General features: G+C 44.6%; 1 protein-coding gene and 2 long non-coding RNA genes across 3 annotated transcripts in view; 2 read left to right on the top strand and 1 right to left on the bottom strand.

Annotated features, from left to right (window-relative positions):
* LOC103346987 (putative neuroblastoma breakpoint family member 5) overlaps positions 1 to 10,427 on the bottom strand; it is a 344,943-nt gene extending 334,516 nt beyond the window's left edge. The window contains exon 1 of the mRNA XM_070054481.1: positions 10,191 to 10,427. The gene's annotated coding sequence lies outside the window, so the exon portion shown is untranslated. The remainder of the gene's footprint in view (positions 1 to 10,190) is intronic.
* The window catches only part of LOC103346435 (neuroblastoma breakpoint family member 4), a 1,612,367-nt gene that overhangs the window by 1,108,850 nt on the left and 479,110 nt on the right, over positions 1 to 24,407 (top strand). The gene's annotated exons all lie outside the window — the stretch shown is intronic.
* Positions 12,523 to 24,027, top strand: LOC138844559 (uncharacterized). Its single transcript, XR_011380492.1, has 4 exons — positions 12,523 to 12,699; positions 14,628 to 14,700; positions 15,129 to 15,236; positions 23,098 to 24,027. It is a non-coding gene; the product is annotated as an uncharacterized lncRNA (long non-coding RNA).

Raw genomic sequence — 24,407 nt, 5'->3', positions numbered from 1 at the left:
CACGTGCAGAATCATGAAGCAAGACCCCTACCTTACACCTTACACAAAAATCCACTCAACGTGGATTAAAGACCTAAATCTTCGTCCTGACACCATTAAGTTATTAGAGAACATTGGAGAAACCCTTCAAGATATTGGCACAGGCAAAGAATTTCTGGAAAAGACCCGGGAGGCACAGACAGTCAAAGCCAAAATCAACTATTGGGATTGCATCAAATTGAGAAGTTTCTGTACTGCAAAAGAAACAGTCAGGAGAGTGAAGAGACAACCGTCAGAATGGGAAAAAATATTTGCAAACTATGCAACAGATAAAGGGTTAATAACCAGAATCTACAAAGAGATCAAGAAACTCCACAAAAACAAAACCAACAACCCACTTAAGAGATGGGCCAAGGACTTCAATAGACATTTTTCAAAAGAGGAAATCCAAATGGCCAACAGGCACATGAAAAAATGTTCAAGGTCACTAGCAATCAGGGAAATGCAAATCAAAACCACAATGAGGTTTCACCTCACCCCGGTTAGAATGGCTCACATACAGAAATCTACCAACAACAGATGCTGGCGAGGATGTGGGGAAAAAGGGACACTAACCCACTGTTGGTGGGAATGCAAACTGGTCAAGCCACTATGGAAATCAGTCTGGAGATTCCTCAGAAACCTGAATATAACCCTACCATTCGACCCAGCCATCCCACTCCTTGGAATTTACCCAAAGGAGTTTAAATTGATAAAGAAAAAAGCGGTCTGCACCCTAATGTTTATTGCAGCACAATTCACAATAGCCAAGACCTGGAACCAACCTAAATGCCCATCAATGGTAGACTGGATAAAGAAATTATGGGATATGTATTCTTTAGAGTACTATACCGCAGTAAGAAACAACGAAATCCAGTCATTTGCAACAAAATGGAGGAATCTGGAACACATCATGCTGAGTGAAGTAAGCCAGTCCCAAAGGGACAAATACCATATGTTCTCCCTGATCGGTGACAACTGACTCAACACCAAAAAGGAAACCTCCTGAAGTGAAATGGACACTATGAGAAATGGTGACTTGATCAGCATAGCTCTGACTGCTAATGGACAACTTAATACATTATCCCTCATAGTATTTTTTTTTGTCTGTTCTACTTAATATGACTGGTTTAATTCTGTAATTATCACACAGTTATTCTTAAGTGTTGAAAATTAACCGAAATGTGATCCCTGTTAAACATAAGAGTGGGAATAAGAGAGGGAAGAGATGTATAATTTGGGACATGCTCGGGCTGACTTGCCCCAATTGGTAGAGTTGGAAACATACCAGGGGATTCCAATTCAATCCCATCAAGGTGGCATGTGCCAATGCCATCTCACTACTCCAAGTGATCAATTTCAGTTCACAATTGATCATAATGAAAGGACTAAGACTCAAAGGGAGCACAAAAACAAGTCTAGTATCTGCTAACACCAACCGATAGAATAAATAAAGGGGAGAGTGATCCAACATGGGAAGTGAGATACTCAGCAGACTCATAGAATGGCGGATGTCCTAAATAGCACTCTGGCCTCAGAATCAGCCCTAAAGGCACTCGGATCTGGCTGAAAAGCCCATGAGAGTATTTCAGGCATGGAAAGCCAAGACACTCTGGCAAAAAGATCTCTGTGAGTGAGATCCCAGTGGAAAGAACAGGTCTTCAAAGAGGGAGGTGCCTTTCTCTGAAGGGAGGAGAGAACCTCCACTTTGACTATGACCGTGTCTAAACAAGATAAGAGTCGGAGAACTCAAGGGGCTTCCATAGCCTTGGAAACTCATAACTGGTGCTAGGGAGATTACTGATGCCATAAACAGGAGTGTCAATTGGTAAAGTCAACAACAGGAGTCACTGTGCACTTACTCCTCATGTAGGATCTCTGTCCTTAATGTGCTGTGCATTGAGATTTAATGCTATAATGAGTACCCAAACAGTATATTTCACTTTGTGTTTCTATGGGGGTGCAAACGACTGAAATCTTTACTTAATGTACACTAAACTGATCTTCTGTAAAAAAAAAAAAAAAAAAAAAAAAGAAAGAAATTTTCAATTCCCAACTTGACTCTCACTGGGATTAAACATGACAATAGGTCTGATCTGATTTCATCATCATTTTAAAAAAATCATCTATTATTTTTCACTTTATGTTTCTGTGTGGGAGCAAACTGTTGAAATACTTACTTAAGGTATACTAAGCTGATCTTCTGTATATTAAGATAATCGAAAATGAATCTTGATGTGAATGGAAGGGGAGAGGGAGTGGGAAAGGGTAGGGTTGTTGGTGGGAGGGACGGTATGGGGGGGGAAGCCATTGTAACCCATGAGTCGTACTTTGGAAATTTATATTCATTAAATAAAAGATAAAAAAAAAAAAAAAAAAAAAAAAAAAAAAAAAAAAAAACTTATGGGATACAGCAAAAGCAGTATTGAGAGGCAAGTTTATAGCAATAGGTGCCTATATCAAGAAATTGGAAAGGTACCAAATAAAGGAGCTTTCAGCGCATCTCAAGGACCTAGAAAAACTGCAGCAAACCAAACCCAAATCTAGTAGGAGAAGAGAAATAATTAAAAGCAGAGAAGAAATTAACAGGATTGAATACAAAAAAAAACACTACAAAAAATCAGCCAAGTGAGAAGCTGGTTTTTTGAAAAAAATAAACAAAATTGACACCCCATTGGCCCAACTAACTAAAAAAAGAAGAGAAAAGACCCAAATCAATAAAATCAGAGATGAAAAAGGAAACGTAACAACAGACACCACAGAAATAAAAAGAATCATCAGAAATTACTACAGACTTGTATGCCAGCAAACAGGAAAATCTATCAGAAATGGATAGATTCCTGGACACATGCAATTTACCAAAATTGAACCATGAAGACATAGAAAACCTAAATAGACCCAAAACTGAGACAGAAATTGAAACAGTAATAAAGGCCCTCCCAACAAAGAAAAGCCCAGGACCATACGGATTCACTGCTGAATTCTAACAGACATTTAAAGAAGAACTAATCCCATTTCTTCTCAAACTATTCAGAACAATCGAAAAAGAGGGAATCCTCCCAAATTCTTTCTATGAAGCCAGCATCACCTTAATCCCTAAGCCAGAGAAAGATGCAGCACTGAAAGAAAATTACAGACCAATATCCCTGATGAACATAGACGCAAAAATCCTCAATAAAATTCTCGCCAATAGAATACAACAACACATCAGAAAAATCATCCACCCAGACCAAGTGGGATTCAGCCCTGGTATGCAGAGGTGGTTCAACATTCGCAAATCAATCAATGTGATTCACCACATTAATAGACTGCAAAAGAAAAACCATATGATTATCTCAATTGAGGCAGAGAAAGCATTCGATAAAATTCAACACCCTTTCACGATGAAAACTCTAAGCAAATTGGGTACAGAAGGAACATTCCTCAATATTATCAAAGCAATATATGAAAAACCCACGGCCAGCATCCTATTGAATGGGGAAAAGTTGGAAGTATTTCCACTGAGTTTGGCAAAGTGACAGGATATAAAATCAATGCACAAAAATCAACAGCCATTGTATACAAGCAATGCCATGGCTGAGAAAGAACTGCTAAGATCAATCCCATTCACAATAGCTACAAAAACAATCAAATACCTTGCAATAAACTTAACCAAGGACGTTAAAGATCTCTACGATGAGAATTACAAAATCTTAAAGAAAGAAATAGAAGAGGATACCAAAAAATGGAAAAATCTTCCATGCTCATGGATTGGAAGAATCAACATCATCAAAATGTCCATTCTCCCAAAAGCAATTTATAGATGCAATGCAATTCCAATCAGGATACCAAAGACATTCTTCTCAGATCTAGAAAAAATGATACTGAAATTCATATGGAGGCACAAGAGACCTCGAATAGCTAAAGCAATCTTGTACAAAAAAAAAAAAAAAAAAGCCGGAGGCATCACAATACCAGATTTCAGGACATACTACAGGGCAGTTGTAATCAAAACAGCATGGTACTGGTACAGAAACAGATGGATAGACCAATGGAACAGAATTGAAACACCAGAAATCAACCCAAACATCTACAGCCAACTTATATTTGATCAAGGATCTAAAACCAATTCCTGGAGCAAGGACAGTCTACTCAACAAATGGTGCTGGGAAAACTGGATTTCCACGTGCAGAAGCATGAAGCAAGACCCCTACCTTACACCTTACACAAAAATCCATTCAACATGGATTAAAGACCTAAATCTACGACCTGACACCATCAAGTTATTAGAGAACATTGGAGAAACCCTTCAAAATATTGGCACAGGCGAAGAGTTTCTGGAAAAGACCCGGGAGGCACAGGCAGTCAAAGCCAAAATCAACTATTGGGATTGCATCAAATTGAGAAGTTTCTGTACTGCAAAAGAAACAGTCAGGAGAGTGAAGAGACAACCGACAGAATGAGAAAAAATATTTCCAAACTATGCAACAGATAAAGGGTTAATAACCAGAATCTACAAAGAGATCAAGAAACTCCACAACAACAAAAGCAACAACCCACTTAAGAGATGGGCCAAGGACCTCAATAGACATTTTTCAAAAGAGGAAATCCAAATGGCCAACAGGCACATGAAAAAATGTTCAAGATCACTAGCAATCACGGAAATGCAAATCAAAACCACAATGAGGTTTCACCTCACCCCGGTTAGAATGGCTCACATTCACAAATCTACCAACAATAGATGCTGGAGAGGATGTGGGGAAAAAGGGACACTAACCCACTGTTGGTGGGAATGCAAACTGGTCAAGCCACTATGGAAGTCAGTCTGGAGATTCCTCATAAACTTGAAGATAACCCTACCATTCGACCCATCCATCCCACTCCTTGGAATTTACCCAAATGAGTTTAAATTGGCAAACAAAAAAGCGGTCTGCACCCTAATGTTTATTGCAGCACAATTCACAATAGCCAAGACCTGGAACCAACCTAAATGCCCATCAACGGTAGACTGGATAAAGAAATTATGGGATATGTACTCTTTAGAATACTATACCGCAGTAAGAAACAACGAAATCCAGTCATCTGCAACAAAATGGAGGAATCTGGAACACATCATGCTGAGTGAAGTAAGCCAGTCCCAAAGGGATAAATACCATATGTTCTCCCTGATCGGTGACAACTGACTGAACACCAAAAATGGAAACCTGTTGAAGTGAAATGGACACTATGAGAAACGATGACTTGATCAGGATAGCCCTGACTGTTAATGAACAACTTAATACATTATCCCTCTTAGTATTTTTTTGTCTGTTCTACTTAATACTACTGGTTTAATTCTGTAATTATCACACAGTTATTCTTAAGTGTTGAAAATTAACTGAAATGTGATCCCTCTTAAACATAAGAGTGGGAATAAGAGAGGGAAGAGATGTGCAATTTGGGACATGCTCAAGCTGACTTGCCCCAAATGGTAGAGTTAGAAACATACCAGGGGATTCCAATTCAATCCCATCAAGGTGGCATGTACCAATGCCATCTCACTAGTCCAAGTGATCAATTTCAGTTCACAATTGATCATAATGAAAGGACTAAGAGTCAAAGGGAGCACATAAACAAGTCTAGTACCTGCTAATACTAACCGATAGAATAAATAAAGGGGAGAGTGATCCAACATGGGAAGCGAGATACTCAGCAGACTCATAGAATGGCGGATGTCCTAAACAGCACTCTGACCTCAGAATCAGCCCTAAAGCCATTCGGATCTGGCTGAAAAGCCCATGAGAGTATTTCAGGCATGGAAAGCCAAGACACTCTGGCAAAAAAAAAAAAAAAAAAAAACCTAAATGAAACATCTCTGTGAGTGAGATCCCAGTGGAAAGAACAGGTCTTCAAAGAAGGAGGTACCTTTCTCTGAAGGGAGGAGAGAACCTCCACTTTGACTATGACCTTGTCTAAACAAGATAAGAGTCGGAGAACTCAGAGGGCTACCATAGCCTTGGAAACTCATGACTGGAGCATAGGGAGATTACTGATGCCATAGACAGGAGTGTCAATTGGTAAAGTCAACAACAGGAGTCACTGTGCACTTACTCCTCATGTAGGATCTCTGTCCTTAATGTGCTGTACATTGAGATTTAATGCTATAACTAGTACTCAAACAGTATATTTCACTTTGTGTTTCTATGGGGGTGCAAACTGTTGAAATCTTTACTTAATGTATACTAAACTGATCTTCTGTAAAAAAAAAAGAAATTATCAATTCCCAACTTGACTCTCTCTGGGATTAAACATGACAATAGGTCTGATCTGATTTCATCATCATTTAAAAAATCATCTATTATTTTTCACTTTATGCTTCTGTGTGGGAGCAAACTGTTGAAATCTTTACTTAATGTATACTAAGCTGATCTTCTGTATATTAAGAGAATCGAAAATGAATCTTGATGTGAATGGAAGGGGAGAGGGAGTGGGAAAGGGGAGGGTAGTGGGTGGAGGGACAGTATGTGGGGGAATCCATTGTAATCCATAAGTCGTACTTTGGAAATTTATATTCATTAAATAAAAGTTAAAAAAAAAAACAGAAATGCTAGAGGACTTTGTATCAGCTGGTTTTTGCTCACACATACTGGATAAAACCAGTTCTGTTGCTTGGAAAGTAGTTTCAATACAAGTCTCCAATTTTCTGTGTGTGTTACATTTTATTTTGTATGTTTGTATAAATTTATCAAGGTATATTTTTGTTTTTTTGCTTGATGGAGGAATTAATGTATTTGAATATACAGTCTTTTATAAAAAATTCTTAACTGCTTCTGGTCACCATTTAGAGTCCTCACTTTATTTATATTTTTGCGTCCAGTGGCTCCCCTATGTTTTCAGCTATATGCCATTTCCCCCGTGGATTCCAGTTTTTTAAATTTAATTCTTTAATTCTCTCTTACTCAACAACACAGTTGCTGCAGTATACCTTAATATAGAAAAGAGCCACCCACATCTGTGATTTTATTCTCAATATGGCATAGAATAATTCCACGTCTGATGTGTGTGTGTGTGTGTGTGTGTGTAAATAGATATGGAAAAAGTAGATTTAAATCATTTTAATTCAGAAAAAATTTTCAGTATTAAAAATGGGTTTCCCTCTGGTACTTCCTTTAAAAGAAAAGGGGCGCTAGAGGACTACCGACTGTACATGGGCTGGTGTTTTTCTGGTACAAACTGGATAAAACCACTTCTGCTGCCAGGAACAGATTTTCCCATTCTAGCCTGTGGGGAGCAACTGAGACTAGACCAAGTTACTGGAATTAAGACTTATTCTATGCATCTGCTCTCCCACAATATGGTGCTGAGAGGAGCAAACAACTAGGCAGCTGCCCATCAGTTTGACTGATAAGCTGCAGGAGCTGATCCTGCTCCTGATTGGAGGGGAGCAGCGTGCTCGGCGTGTGGGTAGCAGAGTTGGGATTGGTGGAAGAGGACTATAAAGGAGGAGAGAGACAACATGCACCAGGAACATCTGAAGGAACACCTGAGCATCCCCCGAGAGAGCCGGCCAGCGGTGTGCCACTCCTCCACGGAAGTGGGGAAAGTGGCAGGGGGTGCCGCCCCTCCACGGAGGTGGAGGGGTCGGTAGCCAACCCGGGAAGGACCAGCAGCAAACCCAGGAAGGGCCGAGCAGGCAAAAGAACAGCACAGGGTCCAGTGTCGTTCCTCCGTCAAGAGGGGGAGCGACATAATGGTGCCGTGACTCGGATATGAAACCTAGGAGGGAAAAAGCGGGAAAATACCGGAGAGAGAGACTAGGGAAGAGTTTAGGGAAAAGCCGGATGGAAATAGTGCCGGAAGAAGTTAGGATTGAAAGCGAAAGTGAAAGCTAGAAAAAACAAACTTGGATATGGACTGCGGGAAGAAGCTAGGAGAAATCTAAGATTAAAAGTGAAAGTGAAAGCTAGAAAAAACAGACTCGGATACGGACTGTGGGGAGAAGCCAGGAGAAATGAGAGAAATATTGTTGGAAGAAACTTAGGAAAAGTACTGGGTAGAGAAAAATATAAGCTATGGAAAAATGAAGCCGTGGGGGTAGGCCGAAGTGGAGATGTAAGCTAGGTTGGAATTCGTCAAGTCAGCCCGGGGAGCAAAAGATGGGAAGCCAAACCGAAAAGCGGAGACATAAGCTAGGTTGGAATTCGTCTGGTTAGCCCTGGGAACTTAGACTGAAAACTGAACCGGTCTCGGAAATGTGAGCTAGCCTGTGATTCGTGGAAGCCACCGAGCGCAGAGAAAGCGTGCGGGGCATGAGCAGAGAGAGCGCACGGGGCGCGAGTAGATAGTAGATTTTGTTTTGGATATTCTTATAAATTTACCCAGTTACATTCTTGGTTTATGCTTAATTTAACAATTCATGTGACTGGATATCAGCTCTTTATTTAAAATTTCTGGACTGCTTCAACTCACATTTCAGAGTCCTCATTTTATTTACATTTTTGGCTTCACACTGGCTGCCTTATTCTTTCAACTGTATGGCTTCTCCTAATTAAATTCTGTTGTTTCAGATTTCCATATTTAGTTTTCTTTCATCAATATAATGCATTTGTCATTGTATACCTTAATCTAGAAAAATGCTGACTACAAATGACACTTACTCCCCAGAAAGAGAACAGCACCCCTTCTCATATATATTTTTGGGAAAAGTAAATTAAGCCTTTTCAGTTCAGAAGGAATAAGCACACCTCAATACAGATAATACCTCTGATAAATATATGTGGAAAAAGTAAATTTGAAGATTTTTAAGTAGAGGGAATTGACAGTTATTGACAACGGGTTTGCCTCAGGTACTTCTTTTAAAAACCAGGAATGCTACAGGACTGTTTATTGGCTGGTTTTGAATGGCACAAAATTTACAAAACCTATTCTGTTGTTAAGTACTGATGTTCACATACTAAATTCTGCTCATGGATTCTGGTTTTTTAAAATTTACTTATTTAGGTTTTTTTTTTTTTTTTTCATGAACAACAACGTATCTGCCATAGTAAAACTTAATATAGAAAAAAAGCTGTCCAGGGGCCGGCGCTGTGGCTCACTTGGTTAATCCTCTGCTTCAGCACCAGCATCCTATATGGGCACCGGGTTTTAGTCCCGGTTGCTCCTCTTCCAGTCCAGCTCTCTGCTGTGGCCCAGGAAGGCAGTGGAGGATGGCCCAAGTGCTTAGATCCCTGCACCCGCATGGGAGACGGGAGACCAGGAGAAGCACCTGGCTCCTGGCTTCGGATCAGCATGGTGCGCCAGCCACAGCGGCCATTGTGGGGTGAACCAATGGCAAAGGAAGACCTTTCTCTCTATCTCTCTCTCACTGTCCGCTCTGCCTGTCAAAAACAAACAAACAAACCAGGATTCCTAGAGGACTATTCATTGGCTGGTTTTGCCTGGCATAAACTGGATAAAACCACCTCTGCTATTAGGAACCAATTTTCCCATAAAATCCACCATTCTGGATTTTGTGTGTCTGGAGGTTATATTTTATTGTGGATAGTTTTATAAATTTATCAAGTTCCATTTTTGGCTTTATGCTTTATTTAGGAATTCATGTAATTGGTATCTGGTCCTTTTTTAAAAATTTCTGGACTGCTTCAACTCACCATTGAGAGTCCTCATTTTACTTGTATTTTTGGCTTCATGCTGGCTTCCTTATCTTTTCAGCCTTGTGCCATTTCCCTTATGGATTCCCATTTTTTCAATTTACTTCTTATTTCTCTTTCATCAGCACAACACATTTACCATAGTGTACCTTAATATAGAAAAAGTTCCCCACGTCTGACCTTTTAACCTCAAAAAGGCAGAGAACAGCTCCACTTATGAAATACGTACATGGCCATAGTAAATTTAAGCCTTTTTTTAGTACAGAGGGTTATTGAAAATGGGTTTGCCTCAGGTACTTCTTTAAGAAAAACAAATACGAGAGGGCAGTTCATTGCCAGGTTTTGGCTACCACAAACTGGATGAAACTGGTTCTGTTGCTAGAAACCTCTTTTCCCATACTAGTCCACTATTTCAGTTGTGTTTTTTATTTTGTGTGTTACATTTTTCTTTGGATGTATGTATAAATTTTCCAAGTGACAATCTTTGTTATATGGTTATTTATGTATAATATAATCAGATATCAGGTTTCTTTTTTAAAAAAATTCTTCACTGCTTCAACTCACCATTGAGAGTCCTCATTTTACCTATGGTTTTGGCTTTGTGCTGGCTCCTTATCCTTTCAGCTTTATTCCATTTCCCTTATGGATTCCCAGTTTTTCAATTTCCGTCTTTTTTCTCTTTCATCAACAACTTTTGCCATCACGTACCTTAATACAGAAAAAAGTTTCCATCTGATATTTTAATCTCAAAAAGGTAGAGAACACCTCCACTTATGATATATTAATGAGGGAATAGTAAATTTAAGCCTTTTAAGTACAAAGGGAAATCACAGTTATTAAAAATGGATTTGCCTGGGGTACTTCTTTAAAAAAAGATAAATGCTAGACAACTGTTCACTGGCTGGTTTTGGCTGCCACAAACTGAATAAAACTGGTTCTGTTGCTAGGAACCTGTTTTCCCATACTAGCCCACCATTCTGTTTTTTAATTTTTATTTTGTGTGTTACATTTTCTTTTGGATATATGTATACATTTACCAAGTTACACTCTTGGTTTTATGCTTGATTCAAGAATAACTGTAACCAGATATCCCCTTTTTTTTTAAATCTATACTGCTTCAACTCACCATTTACAGTCCTCATTTTATTTATATTAATATTTATATTTTTGGCTTTATACCAGCTTCCTTATTCTATTGGCTTTGTGCCATTTCCCTCATGGTTTCCCACAGCAACTCTGATGCCAGACTCATGCCATTGGTGACAGTGAAAGGACTTGTATGCTCATGCTGGAGCAGAACCCATACAGTTAGGACATACATATATGTTTACACACACACACACACACACACAAACACACATGCTCACTCCACAGGGGAGTGAAGTTCAGGCTCTGCTTTGTTGGGAAGAGCAGAGGCTGCTGGAATGCAGCAGGAGCAAGCCCACAAAGCTGGATGAAACCCACCAGGCCCTTCACACTTCTGCAGGGGCCAGAGGTGATCTGGAGGAGCATGGCATTAGAGGAGCCTGAGCTGCTACTGGTGACAGGGATCCCTAGCATTCCCTGGTGGTCTCCCCAGCACCCAGCTCTCCCGGGTGCTCCTGCCCCTCCACCACACTTGCCAAGCCCTTGTTGTCAGCATTGGCTTCAGTATTACCTGCATGTGTCCAGTATCGGTGCTGAAATCACAGTGTTTCGTCTCTCAACCCCTCACCTGCACCCAGGGCAGGGGCCCTGTTCCTCCCACAGACAGACTAGGTGGGGCCGACACAGGACACAAAGAAGGCCATGCTCAGCCATCTGCTCCCTTCTCTGTCATCCCGGGAAAACTCTCTGGTGAACAGTGCTGACAGCACCACAGAGGAACAAGACAGGAGCAGAGTGGGAGGACACAGAATGGATCAGCAGGGCTGAGACCTGTCCTGTGTCAGAAGTTTGTAGCCTTGGGAGTCCTGCTTACTGCAGGGGCGGGCACAGACTGAACTCAGGGAGCTGGGTGAAGTGTGTGGGGGGAACTCACTGCACTAATTGAAATTCAAAATGCCAAGGCTTTGAAAGTTGTTAAAAGGGGTAGCAATGGCATAGCAGATTAAGCTACTGCTTGGGAAATGGGCATCCCATACTGGAGGGATGGTTTGAATCCTGGCTGCTCCTCTTCCAGTTCAGCTCCCAGCTAATGTGACTGGGAAGGTAGCAGAGGATGACCCACGTTCTTGAGTCCCTGCCACCCATGTAAGAGTATAGAATGCCTGGCTGAGACCTAGCTGTTGCAGCCATTTGAGGAGTAAACCAGAGGTTAGAAAAATCTCTCTCCTCCTTTTTCTCGTTGCACTTATTTGCAAATAAAACAACAACAACAATAATAATAATAATAATAATAATAATAAAACATTGGTTCAAAACAGAGGTGTATTGGAGGAAGAGGACAGGTTACAGGTAGAGAGCCCTGCAGAAGGCTGGGATTTATCGAGCAGCTGACAGAAGGTGGTGGCAGAGCTAGGTCATGGCACATTTGCCACAGTTCTTCCCTCTTTCCTCAGCCCCGCAAAGACCACAGCAGCCCCCAGTATAGGGTTGTGCTTATTCTGAGGTTGAGGAGGCTGACACTCGTGCCTCCTGAGCTGTGAGGGCACCACTGGGACAGGACTGGTAGAACTCCACAAAGCTACCATTACCCAGAACCCTCTCTTTCCATGTTCTGTGGCAGTTAGAGGCCACCAGTGTTTCCAGTAACCCAGAACCCCCTCTTTCCATGTGTCCAGTAACTGACGGACCTGGGGTTCATTTTCTAGACAGGAGGCATGTTTGGCAGAGCTCGATGGATCCAGCTCTGCAGGTCCTGCTGACTTGAGGACATTTGCTTCCAGGTGTGTGGCCCTGGGCTCTCTAGGCTGCTGCTGAGGGTGATGCTGGCTGAGTCTTCAGTGATGCCCATTGTATGCTGAGCGTGGATACAGTCATGTCGCTGCTTCCTCAGAGTGACCCTGGAACATGGGTGCCTGTGTGCCCTGGGTGTGAGCCTGTGTCAGGACACGGATGTCTGGGCAGGCACTATGCAGAGCACTCAATTCAGGTGTGGGGTGAGCCCATCTGTGAACCCACCGGGCATGTGGTTCCCACAGGTGGGAGTGGGGTGGGAGCCTTCTGCACAGGTGCAGTGATGGTCATGGGAGGAAAGCTGGATGGCAAAGGAGGATGAAGAATGACCATCCTAGGGAAGCGGGGTGGGGCTATCCATGTCCCTGTCCTCTGCACAGTTCACCATTCTGGGACCTGGGCTTCAGGCACTCACTGCCTGTGGGGCTGACACCTCCTCTGATCTGATGGACAGGAGCTGTGGGGAGCAGTTCCCTGTGGTTCTTTGAGGTTGTGTCATGGTGGGATTTTTGCCTTTCAGCTTCAAGGAGCTGTGGGACCTGGAGGTCTTGCTGGTCCAGGAAGCAGCACACATCACTGCTGAGTGTGAGCAGTTACAGATCTGGAGGCTGCATATCGACGAGTTGGGGATCTGCTTCACAGACCCCCAAGGGGCTTCCCTGGTTCCACCAGTCCCTGAGTGTCCATGGCCCCTCACCAGGCCCCCCCCACCCCCCTGGTGGCAGAGTCACCATGGAGGGCCACAGGTGGAGCCTGGGGAAGAGAAGGAGTGAGCTGCTGCCTGGCCCTAGGGAGGCTGTGGATCTTGCAACGAGTCTTTTGTCCCCATTTTGTCCCAGGAGTGAGGTCATTTTCAGAAACTCATCCCTTGAAGTGGGACAGTGTTTACCTGTTTGAGAACTTGTCCCCAGCTGCCATCACAGTGCTCACCCTGGTCAGCATTAGGCCAGAGCTGAGTGACTCACAAGCAACTCAGGGGGCTGGTAGGGACAGAGTTGTGGTAGAGCAGGTGCTGAGAGCTCAGGGATTCACAAGGGCAGGGGGCAGCCTGCAGGTCCTCCCTGTCGCTGGTGGAGCCAGCCCAGTTCAGCAACATTCCAGAGCATGTAGCCATGGGGTGAGGGGCACCTTGCCTGACCTCTGGGCAGGTGTCCAGCAGATCCCTGGGTCCCACATGGTTGGGCTAAAGGCCTCTTGTAAAAGGCTCCTAGGAGGAGCCATGGCTGTGGCATCAGAGGCTGAGAAGCTGCCCAGGGACCCATCCCAGGGAGAGCAGGACAAGCGGGTTTGCAGTTCACAGTGACCTACTTGCCCTGGGTTCCGTGCTGGGAGGAGGACCTGTGGTGGAGGAGGCAGGACTTGAATCTGTTCACACCATCATCCCAGGACTGCACAGAAGCACAGAGACTAGGAGGTGGGCTCAGCAGAGCACCTGGAACAGTGCCCCAGGGGATTGTTCTGGAAATGTATCAAAAACCCACCTTTACTGACAGATGACTTACGTATTGCAAGCCACGTAGGGGAAGGGAGAGGTATCTTGCCTGAGCAGCTGACGGGACACAGAGGAAAGGATTGGCCACAGCCTGTGTGGTCACTGTCAGTTTCTGGGGCCGACATGGAAGGGGCACGGTGTGTTTCAATCATACAGGAGAAGCAGGTAGACAAGGGGGCATCCTCTAAGGGATGTGGAGGCACCAGGATGGGTGGGCGCCTGGGTGAAGGCTCTCAGCAGCAAACAGTTCTCAGGCTAGGCACCCAGACCCTGTCACTTCAGGTCAAGGTCACTTCAGGCAACAGCTGCTGAGGGCAGAGCCCACCTATTCCTGGGCAGCACAGCCCTTCTCAGAACAGTCCTCACTAAGCTCTAGCAGAGGGTGATGACTTCTGCCCAGGAAAGGCAGCAGATGGCAAGTCCAGCCCCCCCCCACACACACACACAAGGAGGGTCCTGCTGGCCTTTTCTGCCTTGGAGACAAGGCAACAGACACTCACACAATTAAAAGATCTAGGGCCTCAGGGTCTGACTCCTTTAAGTTCAGTCATGTTAGGGCTCCTATGCTGCCTCCAAGGGCCACTGCAGAAAGGCCAGCAACTGGACTCATACCATCTCCTCTCCTTTCCCAGCCACGAGACTCACACACTCTAGAAATGCCTAAAGATGCTGAAGAACTGGAGCAAATATCAGAGCAATAGCAAGGTAAGGAGGAGGTTGAGGGTCCCCTTATGACAACTTCCTGCACGGTTGGTGCAAGCAGTGCCTATTTCCAAGGCAGCGCGCTGCCTGATTCTCAGATGGCTGGAGGTAAGTGTTCTCACCCTAAAGTCTTCCTGTCCATCCACTGCAGGGTCATCTTCTAGGGAGGGAAACTGATGTCACTATTCGGGTCACCACTAGGTCCAGGGTTGGGAGGCATCTTGGTGCTCCAAAAGGGTGAATCTACTGGGAATGAAGCCCACGCCTCCCGGGAACTGTGGGTGATGAGGCCAGAGTCCAGGCAGAGCCAGCCTCTCCCAAGACACCACGGAGCCCAGGGCTTCAATGTACCAAGCACCTCAGGCTGTTCTCCACCCCATCCTGTTCCATCCCTGGGGCCTTGTCTCACCCAAGCCTCTCCTTTCCTATAGCTGTGTCACAAAACAGACATGGGGATCACTGCCCAGGTGTGAGGGAAGAAGTCAACACTGCTGCTAGACATGAACAAGATAAAGACCGAGAGTCCAGGAAAATACCAGGTACGGGCCCTCTACCTGCTCTCACACAGGTAGCACTAACAAGCCAGACATTATCACAGCCAAAGTCTCCCACCTGTTGTAAAGTGCAGCCCAAGGGATGGCCAGTACTTCTAGGGCCTCCTCACCGACTTGCCTTCCTTTCTCTGGAACCTCCTCCAGCCCCTTTTCAGACTCTCCCAGACTTGGCTAGCCCTGGGTACTCACACTCCATGACAGAAAGCCTGCCTCTCTCCCTGATGGGTTGTTCTGTGAACCTTGGCCCAGCACAGACACCAGGCCCAAGAACAGATTCCTCCTACCTCAAGGCTACAGTCATATGTGGAAGAGGGGTTGGAGGGGCTATGGGATAGGCTAGTGCCCTGGAGATAAAGGGACTCCTCAGAGAGGTTAGGGGTCTTGGGAGAGTTGTGGGAGTCCCGGAAAGGATCAAGGGTCTGGAAAATGTGGGTAACACCATATACCCAAAGCTCTCCTAGCACAAAGATCAGCATTCATCATGTTCTCAGAAGCTATGGGGTACCAAGCCCCAAGCTGGGGCAGTTGGGACCACGGCATTCACTAATAGAGAATGAGAGCAGCAAGCAAAGCAATGCTGCCCAAAGCAAGGAGCTCTGGGAGACCTGTGTGGATCTGGGGAAGAGACTTTCTGTCTGGACATCAGGACAAGGGACTCCTGGATGCCAGCATGGAAGCAGAGACCTAGAGTGTGACATGGAGGTGGTCGTGGGAAGAGTGCAGGGACCGAAGGAGGGGTCCTGGGGTAGGCAGGTGGGAAGGAGCCTCAGAGTGTTAGGATGATGTAGAATGGAAACCCCCGAGGTGAGGGTAGAGGCCAGGCCTAGAGAGACAGGGCTGTCCTTGTGCTATTTTTTTTTTTTGACAGGCAAAGTTAGTCAGTGAGAAAGAGAGACAGAGAGAAAGGTCTTCCATCTGTTGGTTTACTCCCCAAATGGCTGCTATGGCCGGCGCGTTGCACTGATCCGGAGCCAGGAGCCAGGTGCTTCCTCCTGGTTTCCCATGCTGGTGCAGGGCCCAAGCACTTGGGCCATCCTCCACAGCCTTCCCGGGCCACAGCAGGGAGCTGGACTGGAAGAGGAGCAACTGGCACAGAACCGGTGCCCCAACCGGGACTAGAACCTGGAGTGCCGGCGCCGCAGGTGAAGGATTAGCCTAGTGAGCCACAGTGCCGGCCTATCCTTGTACTTTAACAGGTGGCCTGGAGAGCAGAGCTTGGAGAGATGAGGTCATGGGAAATCTCAGTCACCTGGAGGTTGTGAGAAGGGCCAGAGTGCAGAGTGAGGGGTCGATGCCGACCAAGAGCTAGCTGGGAGCAAAATCAGGTTGGACTACGATATGCATGGAATGAATTGAGGGTGGGGGCCATCCAAATTATGCCCTATTTTACTATTTGTGATCTCATATTTCTGCCTTTTTTACTTTTTATTTTGACTATGCCAATGTATCTCAACAATCAGGAATGAATAGTGTACCAAACCAAAAAATTCCATCCTCACAGTTCCCACAGGTATCTGAAGCAGTCTCCCGTCCCGCCTCACACAGCCACTCCCCCAGTGGAAAATAACTTAAAACAAAGCCAAATGCATTTGTAGATATCTCAGTGTGCATTAGTAATTTAGAAATGTTTGTTAAACACGAGCATCACCACCCTTCAAATATTGCTGGAAGTCTACAATATCGTCAGTATTCATATCTACCTAACTGCCTTCCAGTGTCTAACTATATTCCATCAGAATGTGGAGCTCCTCTGTAGAGGAGCTAGTATTAAACACGTAAAGTAAAAACTTTCAAAAATGCTTTAAATAATGACAATTCCCATTGTGCCAATAAAAAGGCCATACTGAGTTATAAATTCAACAAAATGTTAGGGTATCATTTTGCAGAAAATTACACACACTCATAACAGAGATAAAAGATCTAAATAAATGCAGAGTTGGACTATGTTTCATGGTTAAGAAGGCCCAGTACTACTATCAGCTTTGCCCACTCTGCCGAGTGGATTCAACCCAAAACCAGTCCAGGTCTCAGCAAGCTTTTCAGTAGACAATGCCAAGCTGATTCTGGAATGGACATAGAAAGCAAAGGGTGTAGAACAGCCAAAACGATGCTTATGCAGAGGAGATATGCTGAGAAACTCAAACTATTCTTTTTAGATTCTTCTACTATACAAGTACAGTAAGGAAGACAGGGCTGTGTTAAAAAATGACAGATGTATATGTCTGTGGGAGAAAATGGAGAAACTGGTTCTCCAATTTAAGTGATCTTTGACCAAGAGCCCAAGAGAACTCACTGGATCCAGGTTACTCATTTTAACGCATGATACTGAAAAAATCTGGCACCCCTATGCAAAGCAAAGCACAAAGTTCTCAATACATACCTCTACAGAATGATTTAAAATGGACCGCAGATCTAATTAACTATGAAATCATAAATATTCCATAAATATACAGAAGGATATCTACTTTGATTTCATGTTGAGTTTTTGTAAAATGCAAAAGCATATTCCAAGAATGACAGAAAAAAAAATTGGTCAATGGAACTTCAACACTTCTATTCTGCCAAATATATTGTAAAGAGAATGAAGTAAAAAGCTACATAATGGGTTATGGTTAGGGACTGGGAGAAACATGTATATTTTTTATTTATTCTTTCTTTATTTATTCTTTATTTGAAAGGTGGAGTTACAGGGAGTTACATCTGGTTCACTCCCCAGATGGCTGCAATGGCTGGAGATGCTCTGATCCGAAGCCAGGAGCCAGGAGCTTCCTCGGGGTCTCCCACGTGGGTGCAGGGACCCAAGGATTTGCGCCACCTTCTACTGCTTTCCCAGGCCATAGCAGAGAGCTGGATCAGGAAAGGAGCAGCCTGGACTCGAACCAGAGCCCATACGGGAGGCCCGTCCTTCAGGCAGCAGCTTTACTCGCTACTCTACAGTGCCAGCATCAGGAGAAAATATTTACAAAACATACAGCTAATGAAGGACTTGTTCCTGATTATACACTGAACACTTAAAATTTAATCCAGAGGGGCCGGCACTGTAGCTCAGCAGGCTAAGCCTCTGCCTGTAGCGCCAGCATCCCCAATTGGCACTAGTGGTGTCCTGGCTGCTCCTCTTCCAATCCAGCTCTCTGCTATGGCCTGGGAAAGCAGTAGAAGATGGCCCAAGTGCTTGAGCCCCTGCACCCATGTGGGAGACCCAGAAGAAGCTCCTGGCTCCTGGCTTCGGATCGACTTAGTTCTGGCCATTGCAGCCATTTGTGGAGTGAACCAATGGATGGAAGATCTTTCTCTCTGTCTCTCCCCTTCTCTGTCTGTAACTCTACCTCTCACATGAATAAATGAAACCTAAAAATGTTTAATGAGCAAAAAGGTGACCCCTCCACCCTGCAACTGGCACAGTATATAATAGGACACTACCTCTAATAAGCACACAAAAATAGTATACTGAGTGTTAACAGCATGATGAAATACCACTGCAAGTCTATTTGCGTAAAATCAAACAGAACTGCTAATAGGAAATGTTGACAGGAATGTGGAGTAACAGGAACACGCATTTACTGAAGAAAGGAATTCAAAGCAGAACAGGAACTCTAAGATAATCTGGCAGTTTCTTACAAAAGTACACACACAGCATCAGACTCCAAATGTGTATCTCTATGTATTCAATTGACCTGGAAAACAAGCACACATAAAAACCCCTTGCCATGCTCACTGTCTTATTCACAATCACTAAAAACTGTAAACTGGATGATCTTCATGAGGGATGAATATGCAAACTATACCAGATCCATAATGAGGAACAGGATTCAGTGAGAAAGAGGAACAAGCCGTGAAGTCATGTGGTGACCGGGCTGAATTTCAGGTGCATTTTTCTAAGAGAAAGAATCCATACCTTAAAGGCTACATGCTAAGATTCAACTCATAGGACATTCTGGGAAAAGGCTAAATAGAGATGGAGAACGCACGAATGAATGGTTGTCAACGGCCACTGGAGTTCAAAGAGTTTGACTGCAAAGGGCCACACAGAGATCTTGTAAGGCAAAGGAGCTGCTACTTCAGTTGTTGTGGTTAAGAGACACTCCCATGTGGGTTCAAACCACTGGTGTTTAGGAAACACTTTCTTTTTTTTAACTTTTATTTAATGAATATAAATTTCCAAAGTACAGCTTATGGATTACAATGGCTTCCCCCCCATAACATCGCTCCCACCCGCAACCCTCCCCTCTCCAACTCCCTCTCCCCTTCCATTCACATCAAGATTCATTTTCGATTCTCTTTATATACAGAAGATCAGTTTAGCATACATTAAGTAAAAATTTCAACAGTTTGCTCCCACACAGAAACATAAAGTGAAAAATAATAGATGATTTTTTAAAATGATGATGAAATCAGATCAGACCTATTGTCATGTTTAATCCCAGTGAGAGTCAAGTTGGGAATTGATAATTTCTTCTTCTCTATCTTTTTTTTTTTTTACAGATCAGTTTAGTATACATTAAGTAAAGATTTCAACAGTTTGCACCCCCTTAGAAACATAGAGTGAAATATACTGTTTGAGTACTCGTTATAGCATTAAGTCTCAATGTACAGCACGCTAAGGACAGAGATCCCACATGAGGAGAAAGTGCACAGTGACTCCTGTTGTTGACTTTACAAATTGACACTCTTGTTTATGGCCTCAGTAATCTCCCCATGCTCCAGTCATGAGTTTCCAAGGCTATGGAAGCCCCTTGAGTTCTCCAACTCTTATCTTGTTTAGACAAGGTCATAGTCAAAGTGGAGGTTCTCTCCTCCCTTCAGAGAAAGGTACCTCCTTCTTTCAAGACCTGTTCTTTCCACTGGGATCTCACTCACAGAGATCTTTCATTTAGATTTTTTTTTTTTTTTTGCCAGAGTGTCTTGGCTCTCCATGCCTGAAATACTCTCATGGGCTTTTCAGCCAGATCGGAATGCCTTTAGGGCTGATTCTGAGGCCAGAGTGCTATTTAGGACATCCGCCATTCTATGAGTCTGCTGAGTATCTCGCTTCCTATGTTGGATCACTCTCCCCTTTATTTATTCTATCGGTTAGTATTAGCAGGTACTAGACTTGTTTATGTGCTCCATTTGACTCTTAGTCCTTTCATATGATCAACTGTGAACTGAAATTGATCACTTGGACTAGTGAGATGGCATTGGTACATGCCACCTTGATGGGATTGAATTGGAGTCCCCTGGTATGTTTCTAACTCTACCATTTGGGGCAAGTCAGCCTGAGCATGTCCCAAATTATACATCTCTTCCCTCTCTTTTCCCTCTCTTATGTTCAACAGGGATCACATTTCAGTTAAATTTCAACACTTAAGAATAACTGTGTATTAATTACAGAATTAAACCAGTCATATTAAGTAGAGCAGACAAAAAAAAACTACTAAGAGGGACAATGTATTAAGTTGTTCATTAACAGTCAGGGCTACGCTGATCAAGTCACAGTTTCTCATAGTGTCCATTTCACTTCAACAGGTTTCCTTTTTGGTGTACAGTCAGTTGTCACCGATCAGGGAGAACATATGGTATTTGTCCCTTTTGGACTGGCTTATTTCACTCAGCATGATGTGTTCAAGATTCCGCCATTTTGTTGCAAATGACTGGATTTCATTGTTTCTTACTGCGGTATAGTATTCTAAAGAGTACATATCCCATAATTTCTTTATCCAGTCTACCGTTGATGGGCATTTAGGCTGGTTCCAGGTCTTGGCTATTGTGAATTGTGCTGCAATAAACATTAGGATGCAGACGGCTTTTTTTGTTTGCCAATTTAAATTCCTTTGGGTAAATCCCAAGGAGTGGGATGGCTGGGTCGAACGATAGGGTTATCTTCAGGTTTCTGAGGAATCTCCAAACTGACTTCCATAGTGGCTTGACCAGTTTGCATTCCCACCAACGGTGCGTTAGTGTCCCTTTTCCCCAAATCCTCGCCAGCATCTGTTGTTGGTAGATTTCTGTATGTGATCCATTCTAACGCGGGCGAGGTGAAACCTCATTGTGGTTTTGATTTGCATTTCCCTGATTGCTAGTGACCTTGAACATTTTTTCATGTGCCTGTTGGCCATTTGGATTTCCTCTTTTGAAAAATGTCTATTGAGGTCCTTGGCCCATCTCTTAAGTGGGTTGTTGCTTTTGTTGTTGTGGAGTTTCTTGATCTCTTTGTAGATCCTGGTTATTAACCCTTTATCTGTTGCATAGTTTGCAAATGCAAATATTTTTTCCCATTCTGTCGGTTGTCTCTTCACTCTCCTGTTTCTTTTGCAGTACAGAAACTTCTCAATTTGATGCAATCCCAATAGTTGATTTTGGCTTTGACTGCCTGTGCCTCCCGGGTCTTTTCCAGAAATTCTTTGCCTGTGCCAATATCTTGAAGGGTTTCTCCAATGTTCTCTAATAACTTGATGGTGTCAGGTCGTAGATTTAGGTCTTTAATCCACGTTGAGTGGATTTTTGTGTAAGGTGTAAGGTAGGTAGGAAACACTTTCAATGTGGGTTCAAACCATTGCTGGTTAGGAGACACCCATGTGGGTTCAAACCCTTGCATCTGTACTTTCCACACACTGCTCATGTAGACAAAAAATGCACCCAACTGTACATCTGAGTTTCATTTTATTATATGTAGATTTTACCCCAAAGCTCAACAAACATCTATGTTCCCTGAAGGCCTCACTCTTGATTGGCAGATAGTCAGATGGTCATAATAGGACTTCAGTGTTGCTCTCAGAGCTTGTTAGACCTCAGCAGCAAACCGGGAAAACCCTCTTTACTCTCTTTCCCAGAAGGCAAGTCCCATTTCCTGTGATTTTGGTGTATTCTGCCTATGGCACTCTTAAGTGTTCCAAATGAGATCCTTAGGCTATACTCCAGTCAGGAGGTCTTATGTCACAGAGATGCAATCAAAGCATGGGCGGGGGGACTCTCTAATGCAAAACTGAGATAAAAGGAATGGAGATCCAAGTGAGGGGCCTCCCTGGACCTGGCCACAAGTTGTAAGAAGTGGTGCCTTCCTCCTGGGCCTGCATCAACCCCATAGGCTTCACAGCATTGGAGGATGTTCCTCTAGCTAGGGACATATCAATCAACTTTGCCAGGATCATGAAACTTGAGTCTGGATCCTGCAGATCTCACCATATTTATCACTGCTCTAGTAGGGAGTCCATGAATCTGAATTTCACTCCTTAAGAAACCCAGTGCCCAGACCTTCCCTTTCAAACCCTTCCCTTGAGGGAGACAGCTGAGCGTATCTATAGTCAGTCCTGGGTCTTTGCAATCTCCTGACTCACAGTCAGCCAACCTCCCCAATGCACTGAATTTATGGCTGCAAGGGGCCCTGGGCTGCAATCAAGGCAGTTTCATAACTTGTTGGTCCTCATGGCTTTGGCTGGCCTTCCTAAGGTACTTCTTCCTTGGGGGATCGCATCTTCAGAGTGCAAGGCTCAAGGCCTGCCATAGGTGTAGTGCCTGGACTGGCACAATGGCCTGCCAGGTCCTGACCTCTGGGCAGAATGTGTTACCCCTTCGTTCTGCCCTTCCACCCCAGTCAACCCGAGTGCAAGCTTAGGAGTCTCCCTGGGGTCACTGAAAATAGGCACGTGCTTGTACTCTTGAGGTCCAATGCCCAGTGGACCAGTACCAGAAGGCTGAGCCCAAGCCTAAGCCTGAGCTTCCCCAAGGCCTCTGGTAGGACACATCAGCCCCCAAGATGAGATCAGTTTTTACAGATGAAGCCAGTGTCTTTTTCAGGTGAAAAGAGACCTTTCAGGTAAGCTTGACCCTGCCAGGGGATGCTTGGCCATGATGACCTTGGTTCTTGCAGCTATCGCCAGAGCAAGAATGAAGTGGAAGCCCTTCTCTTCACGTACATGGATGAGGAACCTGCTTTCTGGGCCCAGGCACGCATTGTATGCTCGGTACATGCTGGTGATGTGGTTTCTTGCTGCCAGGCTGAATGATGGCCATATGCCTGGATGACTGCACCTTCCAACTGCTCCTGCTCCTTGTGCGTCCAAGACAATCTTCTTATGGAGGGCCCTAAGCAGAAAGGGATGGCAGAGAGGCCCCTACTGTGAGTCGGAGCCCTCATTTCCCCATTAGCCAAGGTAGCTGTGTCTGTTGGTGACCAACCTCTTGAGTCCCGTACCCACAGTACTCAGGCCTTGTCCAGATGATTCTTATGGCCCTGCTGACCCTTCTGCCTCGCTTTTCACCGGTCAATCAATGAACCCAATGCCAGAGCACATCCAGATGGTAGGGTTCCCCATTCTAGGTCCCTTTAGCCTGACTTCCAAACCCAGCCAATATCCATCCTCCACCCAGCTCCCACCCCTATCTCCATGGCAGCCACCTACAGACCAACTGTGGAGGCTCCATGTTGTCCCCCAACAGTACCTACTTCCCTCCTCTGTTCCTCTGTCCTGACCAAATGAGCTCACAGCTGCTATAGCGGGTGAATTCCATGCCTCCCCGTCCCACTGCTTTTCTGGGAGGCTCTCTTTCTCTGCCACTCCCTGGGAATGGCTCCTGTCTGCTAAACGATCCACAGTGTTACTGATGTGAAGCTGGAGATGGAGCACACAGGGCTGCTGCACCTGAGGACTGGCCAGGGAATGTAGGTCTTCCTCCTCACAGCAGGTTGGGGACCATCTGTCCTGTCAGCCTCACTGCTGCTGGTGCTGAGAGTGGGTATGGAGGACAACAGGTTTTGGTATCTGAGGCCGCGAGTGCAGGTCCTCCTCCTTATGTCAGGTTGAGGACTATCCGAACTGCGGGCCTCACTACTGCTGGTGTTGAGACTGGAAACAGAGGTAATGGGGTTCTTGTACCTGAGGACTGGCCAGGAAGTGTGGATCTTCATCACCCAAGGTGAGGAACTGTCTTGTGGGCCCCGTGGCAGGCATTTAGCCCTGATGACGGGTCACCTTCAGGCAGCACTGGGGACATGGCACTGGCTTGCGGACTGGGTGTCGGGAGGCTGCTTTATGGCTCAGCTGAAAGCCCAGCTCCACAAGGTAGTTTTGAGCCTCAGCATACTGAGCAGATCCTAGAGGCTCCCCTTTAGTGAGCTCAGTTCTTGCTGCTCCACTGAAGCCCTCCTGGGGACAAGCAGCCGTCCTCCTCCTCACGACC

The sequence above is a fragment of the Oryctolagus cuniculus genome, chromosome 12 (genome assembly GCF_964237555.1).
Source record: "Oryctolagus cuniculus chromosome 12, mOryCun1.1, whole genome shotgun sequence".
Lineage (NCBI taxonomy): Eukaryota > Metazoa > Chordata > Mammalia > Lagomorpha > Leporidae > Oryctolagus > Oryctolagus cuniculus.
The sequence above is the reverse complement of the archived record's forward strand: the minus strand, read 5'-3'. Positions and strand labels throughout refer to the sequence as shown.